The sequence below is a fragment of the Mytilus trossulus genome, chromosome 14, assembly GCF_036588685.1.
Source record: "Mytilus trossulus isolate FHL-02 chromosome 14, PNRI_Mtr1.1.1.hap1, whole genome shotgun sequence".
NCBI lineage: Eukaryota > Metazoa > Mollusca > Bivalvia > Mytilida > Mytilidae > Mytilus > Mytilus trossulus.
In genome coordinates, this window is record NC_086386.1 from 6,876,532 (window position 1) to 6,884,938 (window position 8,407).

The window sequence follows — 8,407 nt, forward strand, 5'->3', positions numbered from 1 at the left end:
GCATTTGCTTGTACTGTATAGCAGCAAATCCATAGTGCATTGCATTTGGTTGTAATGTATATCAGCCAATTCATAGTGCATTGCATTTGGTTGTACCATATAGCAGTAAATCCATAGTACATTGCATTTGGTTGTACTGTATAGCAGTACCTCCATAGTACATTGCATTTGGTTGCACTGTATAGCAGCAAATTCATAGTACATTGCATTTGGTTGCACTGTATAGCAGCAAATCCATAGTACATTGAATTTGGTTGTACTGTATAGCAGCAAATCAATAGTACATTGCATTTGGTTGCACTGTATATCAGCAAATCCAGTGTACATTGCATTTGGTTGTACTGTATAGGAGTACATCCATAGTACATTGCATTTGGTTGCACTGTATAACAGCCAATTAATAGTGCATTACATTTGGTTGTACTGTATAGCAGCAAATCCATTGTACATTGCATTTGGTTGTACTATAGATCAGAAAATCCATAGAAAATTGAATTTGGTTGTAATATGGAGCAGAAAATCCATAAAACATTGAACTTGGTTGTACTGTATAGCAGCAAATCCATAGTGCGTTGAATTTGGTTGTACTGTATAGCAGCAAATCCAGTGTACATTGCATTTGGTTGTACTGTAGAGCATAAAATCCATAGAACATTGGATTTGGTTGTACTGTATAGCAGCAAATCCATAGTACATTGAATTTGTTTGTACTGTAGAGCAGAAAATCCTAAGAACATTGCATTTGGTTGTACTGTATAGCAGCACATCCATAGTACATTGCATTTGGTTGTACTGTATAGTAGCAAATCCATAGTACATTGCATTTGGTTGTACTGTATAGCAGCCAATCCATAGTGCATTACATTTGGTTGTACTGTATAGCAGCAAATCTATTGAACATTACATGTGGTTGAACTGTATAGCAGCAAATCCATAGAACATTGCATTTTGTTGTACTGTATAGCAGCAAATCCATAGAACATTGCATTTGGTTGTACTGTATAGCAGCAAATCCATAGAACATTCCATTTGGTTGTACTGTATAGCAGCAAATCCATAGAACATTGCATTTGGTTGTACTGTATAGCAGCAAATCCATAGTGCATTACATTTGGTTGTACTGTATAGCAGCAAATCCATAGAACATTGCGTTTGGTTGTACTGTATAGCAGCAAATCCATAGTACATTGCATTTGGCTTGTTATATAGCAGCCAATCCCTAGTGCATTGCATTTGGTTGTACTGTATAGCAGCAAATCCATAGTACATTGCATTTGGTTTGTTGTATAGCAGCCAATCAATAGTGTATTGCATTCAGTTGTACTGAATAGCAGCCAATTCATAGAACATTGCATTTGGTTGTACTGTATAGCAGCAAATCCATAGTGCATTACATTTGGTTGTACTGTATAGCAGCAAATCCATAGAACATTGCGTTTGGTTGTACTGTATAGCAGCAAATCCATAGTACATTGCATTTGGCTTGTTATATAGCAGCCAATCCCTGGTGCATTGCATTTGGTTGTACTGTATAGCAGCAAATTCATAGAACATTGCATTTGGTTGTACTGTATAGCAGCAAATCCATAGTACATTGCATTTGGCTTGTTATATAGCAGCCAATCCCTGGTGCATTGCATTTGGTTGTACTGAATAGCAGCCAATTCATAGAACATTGCATTTGGTTGTACTGTATAGCAGCAAATCCATAGAACATTACATTTGGTTGTACTGTAGAGCATAAAATCCATAGAACATTGGATTTGGTTGTACTGTATAGCAGCAAATCCATAGTACATTGAATTTGTTTGTACTGTAGAGCAGAAAATCCTAAGAACATTGCATTTGGTTGTACTGTATAGCAGCACATCCATAGTACATTGCATTTGGTTGTACTGTATAGTAGCAAATCCATAGTACATTGCATTTGGTTGTACTGTATAGCAGCCAATCCATAGTGCATTACATTTGGTTGTACTGTATAGCAGCAAATCTATAGAACATTACATGTGGTTGAACTGTATAGCAGCAAATCCATAGAACATTGCATTTTGTTGTACTGTATAGCAGCAAATCCATAGAACATTGCATTTGGTTGTACTGTATAGCAGCAAATCCATAGAACATTCCATTTGGTTGTACTGTATAGCAGCAAATCCATAGAACATTGCATTTGGTTGTACTGTATAGCAGCAAATCCATAGTGCATTACATTTGGTTGTACTGTATAGCAGCAAATCCATAGAACATTGCGTTTGGTTGTACTGTATAGCAGCAAATCCATAGTACATTGCATTTGGCTTGTTATATAGCAGCCAATCCCTGGTGCATTGCATTTGGTTGTACTGTATAGCAGCAAATCCCTAGTACATTGCATTTGGTTTGTTGTATAGCAGCCAATCAATAGTGTATTGCATTCAGTTGTACTGAATAGCAGCCAATTCATAGAACATTGCATTTGGTTGTACTGTATAGCAGCAAATCCATAGTGCATTACATTTGGTTGTACTGTATAGCAGCAAATCCATAGAACATTGCGTTTGGTTGTACTGTATAGCAGCAAATCCATAGTACATTGCATTTGGCTTGTTATATAGCAGCCAATCCCTGGTGCATTGCATTTGGTTGTACTGTATAGCAGCAAATTCATAGAACATTGCATTTGGTTGTACTGTATAGCAGCAAATCCATAGTACATTGCATTTGGCTTGTTATATAGCAGCCAATCCCTGGTGCATTGCATTTGGTTGTACTGAATAGCAGCCAATTCATAGAACATTGCATTTGGTTGTACTGTATAGCAGCAAATCCATAGAACATTACATTTGGTTGTACTGTACAGCAGCCAATTTATAGTACTTTGCATTTAGTTGTACTGTATAACAGCAAATCCATAGTATATTACATCTGGTTGTACTGTATAGCAGGAAATCCATAGTACATAACATTTGGTTGTACTGTACAATAGCAAATACATAGTACATTACTTTTGATTGTACTGTATAGCAGCAAATCCATACTACATTGCATTTGGTTGTACTGTACAGCAGCAAATCCATAGTACATTACATTTGGTTGTTCTGTATAGCAGCAAATCTATTGTACATTGCATTTGTTGTACTGAAAAGCAGCAAATTCATAGTACATTGCATTTGGTTGTACTGTATAGCAGAAAATCCATAGTACATTACATTTAGTTGTACTGTATAACAGCAAATACCTAGTACACAAAATTTGGTTGTACTGTACAGCAGCAAATCCCTAGTACATTGAATTTGGTTGTAATGTATAGCAGAAAATCCATAGTACATTACATTTAGTTGTACTGTATAGCAGCAAATCCATAGTACATTGTATTTGGTTGTACTGTATAACAGCAAATCCCTAGTACATTGTATTTGGTTGTACTGTACTGTGGATTCACTAAAATTCGTTGGATACCAATTTTCGGTGATTTCGTGGGTACAGGAGAACCACGAATTCAAATGTTCAACGAAATACAAATTTTGTAAAGGAATGATTGTAGACTTTGCCAAAACCACGAAATTAAATATCCACGAATATGTAAGTTTTCCTCAAAACACAAAAATTGGTACCCACAAAAATAAATGAATCCACAGTATATCAGCAAAGCCATAGTACATTACATTTGGTTGTACTGTTTAGCAGCAAACCCATATTGCATTGTATTTGGTTGTACTGAATAGCAGGAAATTGTACTATTCATCAACAGATATTGTGTCATAAAGTCTAAAATCCGCCAATATAAGTAAACAAAAGAGGACCCATTTTATACAGTTTTGTACTGAAAACTTGTCCTAATTAATCTTGTTAACCGTGTTTTTTTTTATTTTATGTTTTAAGAGTAGTCATAGTTTTCCCCGTTTTAAATGTCATATGAAGTCGCTTATCGTAGAAATACCAATATATTATCAACATGACGGGTGCTACATATGAAGAAGGTTGTGCGTACCCACGTTAGCACTTGAGAGCATACCAGCTTTGTTGCGTTTCGTGTTGCTCGGGGTTTAGTTTCCCAAATTGTGTTTTGTATACTTTTGTTTGTCTTTCTAGTCTTTTTCGTTTTTTTGTCATTGCATTGTCAGTTTATTTTTGACTTTTGAGTTTAAAATGTCTCTTTGGTACCTTTCGCCTGTCTATTACTTTTATCCGGCTTACTTATATAGCTACTTGTCAACATTATGATTACCCATATATAGAAAAAAGAAGATGTGGTATGATTGCCAATGAGACAACTATCCACAAAAGACCAAAATGACACAAACATTAACAATTATAGGACACCGTACGGCCTTCAACAATGAGCAAATATTCTATGCGTATTAATAGTCCTTTTACTTTAACCATGGAAGTAATATTTAAATATTACTTCCATGCTTTAACCGAGTTCGAGTATTGTTCTGGCATATTCACTTCCACCAGGTTCAAGCTAAAAACTGCTTCAAACAAAATCATTAACCCTATGTGTATATTAGAATAATGATAGCAATAAAAAAAAATCATTTCATTTTCATACCGCAATTTCAATAATAACACAATATAAAAGTGATTAAAAGATAATTAAAAAAATGTATAATGTATTGGGCAAATGACATGCGAACGGGTTAACTAAATGTTTATCATTTGTTCATGGCGAGATGGTATCACTGTTTACTCAACCAATATAATTTATAGAATTGTTTCAATTTTTTCAACCCAACAAAACAAATACATTTAGGTTGTCAGTAATTATCAAATTATTAGGAATTGTTATCTAAAAATACTATAAAATTTAATTATATTAAGGAAAACGTTTTTGTAAATATCATTTGATTTTTTAATTAAAACAACTCTTCGTAAACACGCACTGGAATTCATATATATATATCAACTAAATCTGATAGCAACATATATGTATACAATAGGTGTTATATCTAGTAAGTATTTTTACAGAATATTTCCTATTTATGTAAAGTTTTCACTTGAAGTACTTAGGACTATTAACGTATAACAAACCGACTTAAAGATGTTATTTATTTCCTATTCCTGATGTGATTTATTTGTTGAAGCACAATCATAGAACGCCATAATTTTTGTCATTATAATAAGTGATGGTTATGTTGATATGGACGCCATGTGGGTATGGAACGGAGTCACGAGGTAATATGTCTGTTGCTATGGACGCCATATGGATGCGGATTGGTGTCACGAGGTGATATGTCTGTTGCTATGGACGCCATAGGGGTACGGATTGGAGTAACGAGGTGATATGTCTGTTGCTATGGACGCCATGTGGGTACGGATTGGTGTCACGAGGTGATATGTCTGTTGCTATGGTCGGCATGTGGGTATGGATTGGCGTAACGAGAATTTTCTTTCCTTAAATATAAGGGGTCGTGTGCAGACGTTTTCTATCAATTGAAAGATATTAAAATAAGTGTTGATTAACTTTTTTTCTTGAACACGGTCTTGCTGCTTAATGTGTGTACTTCAAGATTTTGCGCATTTCCAAACACGTATACCTAAACTATAAGCATATCAATTAAGCACGAAAAAGACAAAGAAGTTTATCGTAAATAAACAAACAAAAGAGAAATGTGGCTAACTATCAACTAAAAGCACTATATATGACAAAAGGGGATGAAATGGGTTGTTTTCTCTTGACACATTCTCCGTTCACATTGAACGTGTGAATCTGGCATGACTATGATTAGACCCATACATGCTTTATTGTAAGATTGTTGTCTTCTTTGTATCCATCTAGTATTTGTTCTTTTTTCCGATAAGCATGTTAATGGAGTCCCCAGAAAGTTCAGCACATGACATGGTTTCATAGGATATCTTTTGGGAAAGAACATAACTCATACCTAAGCATTGGTGTGATAATCTTGACTATTTTGAAAATTTACAAATAAAAGTTTGAATATTTGAATTTAATTTGTTTACCAGACAAAATTCTGATGTATACTTAATAATATTACCAGGAACATGTAAATGTAGCGGAATTTGATGAGACTGTTATTAAAGTGAGAGGGTTAGCGCTATAGAACCAGGTTTAATCCACCATTTTCTACATTTGAAAATGCCTGTACCAAGTCAGGAATATAACAGTTCTTGTCCATTCGTTTTTGATGCGTTTTGATATTTGATTTTGCCATGTGATTATGGACTTTCCAAGTTGATTTTCCTCTGAGTTCAGTTTTTTTGTGATTTTACTTTTTATCAAAGTTTCGTATTTCTTATACACCATTTAAAGTAGAAGTAACACGGTTGTAAAATGTCGCATAATTAAAATGGAAATGCATATCTTGGAAAGTACAAGTAACATTTTAGAAAATGTTAATATAAAAATAATAAGTAAACAGATTGACACACTTTACTCCTTCATCGAAGTACTTTTGTTCAGACAAGAACATGCCATTAATTTATGATTTATAAACTTTACAAAAAAAATATACTTATTGAAATTGTTACAGAACAAATTAATGAATATTCGCGTTTAAAGTTCGACAAGCGGAACACAATTTTAATGTTTTTAAAATGTCGTTTATATTCATGAAATGTCTTACTGGGTTACACGTAAATACTGAGTAGGTGTAATGTGTTTGTAATATGGTTTCATATGTAACTTTCACCAGTCTAGGTATGAACGAAACAAAACATTTTTCTTTATTCACGAATACTTATTTTCAAGATAAAATTTTATTAAAATCCTTGTAGGCAACTTTAACGACAGATATTTTAATATATATACTAGAATTGCTTGTAATCAATTCACGAGGGACGATAACATTCTGATCCAAACTTGAAGACTTACATGTGTATAATCATAGCTTTGCATGTCTTTTAAATTCATGAAAGACCTCTCTCTACAATTACCTTTTGAGATTTACTCCGCATAATTGTAACCCAAACCGGGATAACGCCCTCAATGGTGTATCTAATACGAATGTGTTTGAATTTTCTTCAGTAATAACCAAGCACCTGTAAGTTAATGCAAGCCACTAGATCCAACTTTTCAAAATGTATCTCTTACTAGAATGCTATTTGTTACATGCGCGGATCCAGAAGGGGGGTTATGGGGGTTGGACCCCCTTTTTTGGACGATCAATGCATTTGAATGGGGACATGTAATTGGAACCCCCTCCCCTTTTGTCCTGGGTTAGGAACCCCCCTTTTTTTAAATGGTTGGATTCGCCCCTGTATTGAGTTGAAAAGTTAACTTGACCATTGTTGTTGTTGTCATGAAGACTTTAAATGATACAACTTGGGCATTACTGTGATGTATCATTACGGAATCCGGTAAGAAAATCATCGGCCGTTGAAGGAAATAACATCATCCCATCTAATTATAAGATACTTACATGAGCGACACGACGGATGCCACAAGTGGTGTAGGATCTGCATTTCTCTTTTCTTTCCGTATACTAAGTACACTACAATACAATGACCTCTGTCGTACGTTGTTTTAATGTAGTGATACGAAGTAAGAACGGAACGGCTGTGAGCTCTGCGCCGGAGATTGAGGATCTGGTTACCCTTCTGGAGCAGCTGATACACCACTGTTTATGTATGGTTCGTGTTGCCCAGTCTTATGATTTCGGTGTTTTGTTTTGAATTATTGTTGTCTATTCGCCGTTTTCTGTTTTTCCTCATGGTATTGTCAGTTTGTTTAAATATTGCTTTGGTATGTTTCGCCTGTCTTTTACAGGATCAAGCTTATTTTATTTTTATTTATATGTTTATACTAGTGTAAACCTCGAACAAAATCTGCTAGGATAGGCACTGTGTTGCAATCTTTGTTATGCAAATGAAACGTATGCAATGGTAGAAACACCCTTCAAATATATTACCGCAACATACTGTAGTGGAATCAGTGAATGTCATTTCTGTGCAAAAAGTGTTGTTTTTCATAAATAGATAGAAAATTACATTACTCATGGGTTTATTGAAGCTGTGTTGATCAAGTTGATATAGATTTAAGCGTTCAATGTTGCAGGATCTTTAGATAGCTCTGTCTTTTAAGACTGTCTTGTGGATATTGTTATTATTAAAATTCTTCTAAATATAAAGTCCCTCCGGTACTATATTTGTCTGTATGCAAATAAATCAGTCGTAGGTTTTATTGAAACATTTAAATTGCTGTTTGTATTCATGATTTTCGTATATAAGTATACAAGTCTACAGCGAAGAGATTTATAACTTCTTTTAAGGCTTTCTATCTCTTAGCATCATCATATAGCAAAAGATTAAAATCTGGAGAAGATTCAATTAAATTTTCCAATCACTCGCCCACCTAGAAATCTGAATTTAGTAATAAAATTGATTCGAATTCTTCATTCAATTAACTTTCGGAAGGGTTAAAAATTTTAAGTCTAGTAAAAGTATTTTAATTGGAGAGTAATTT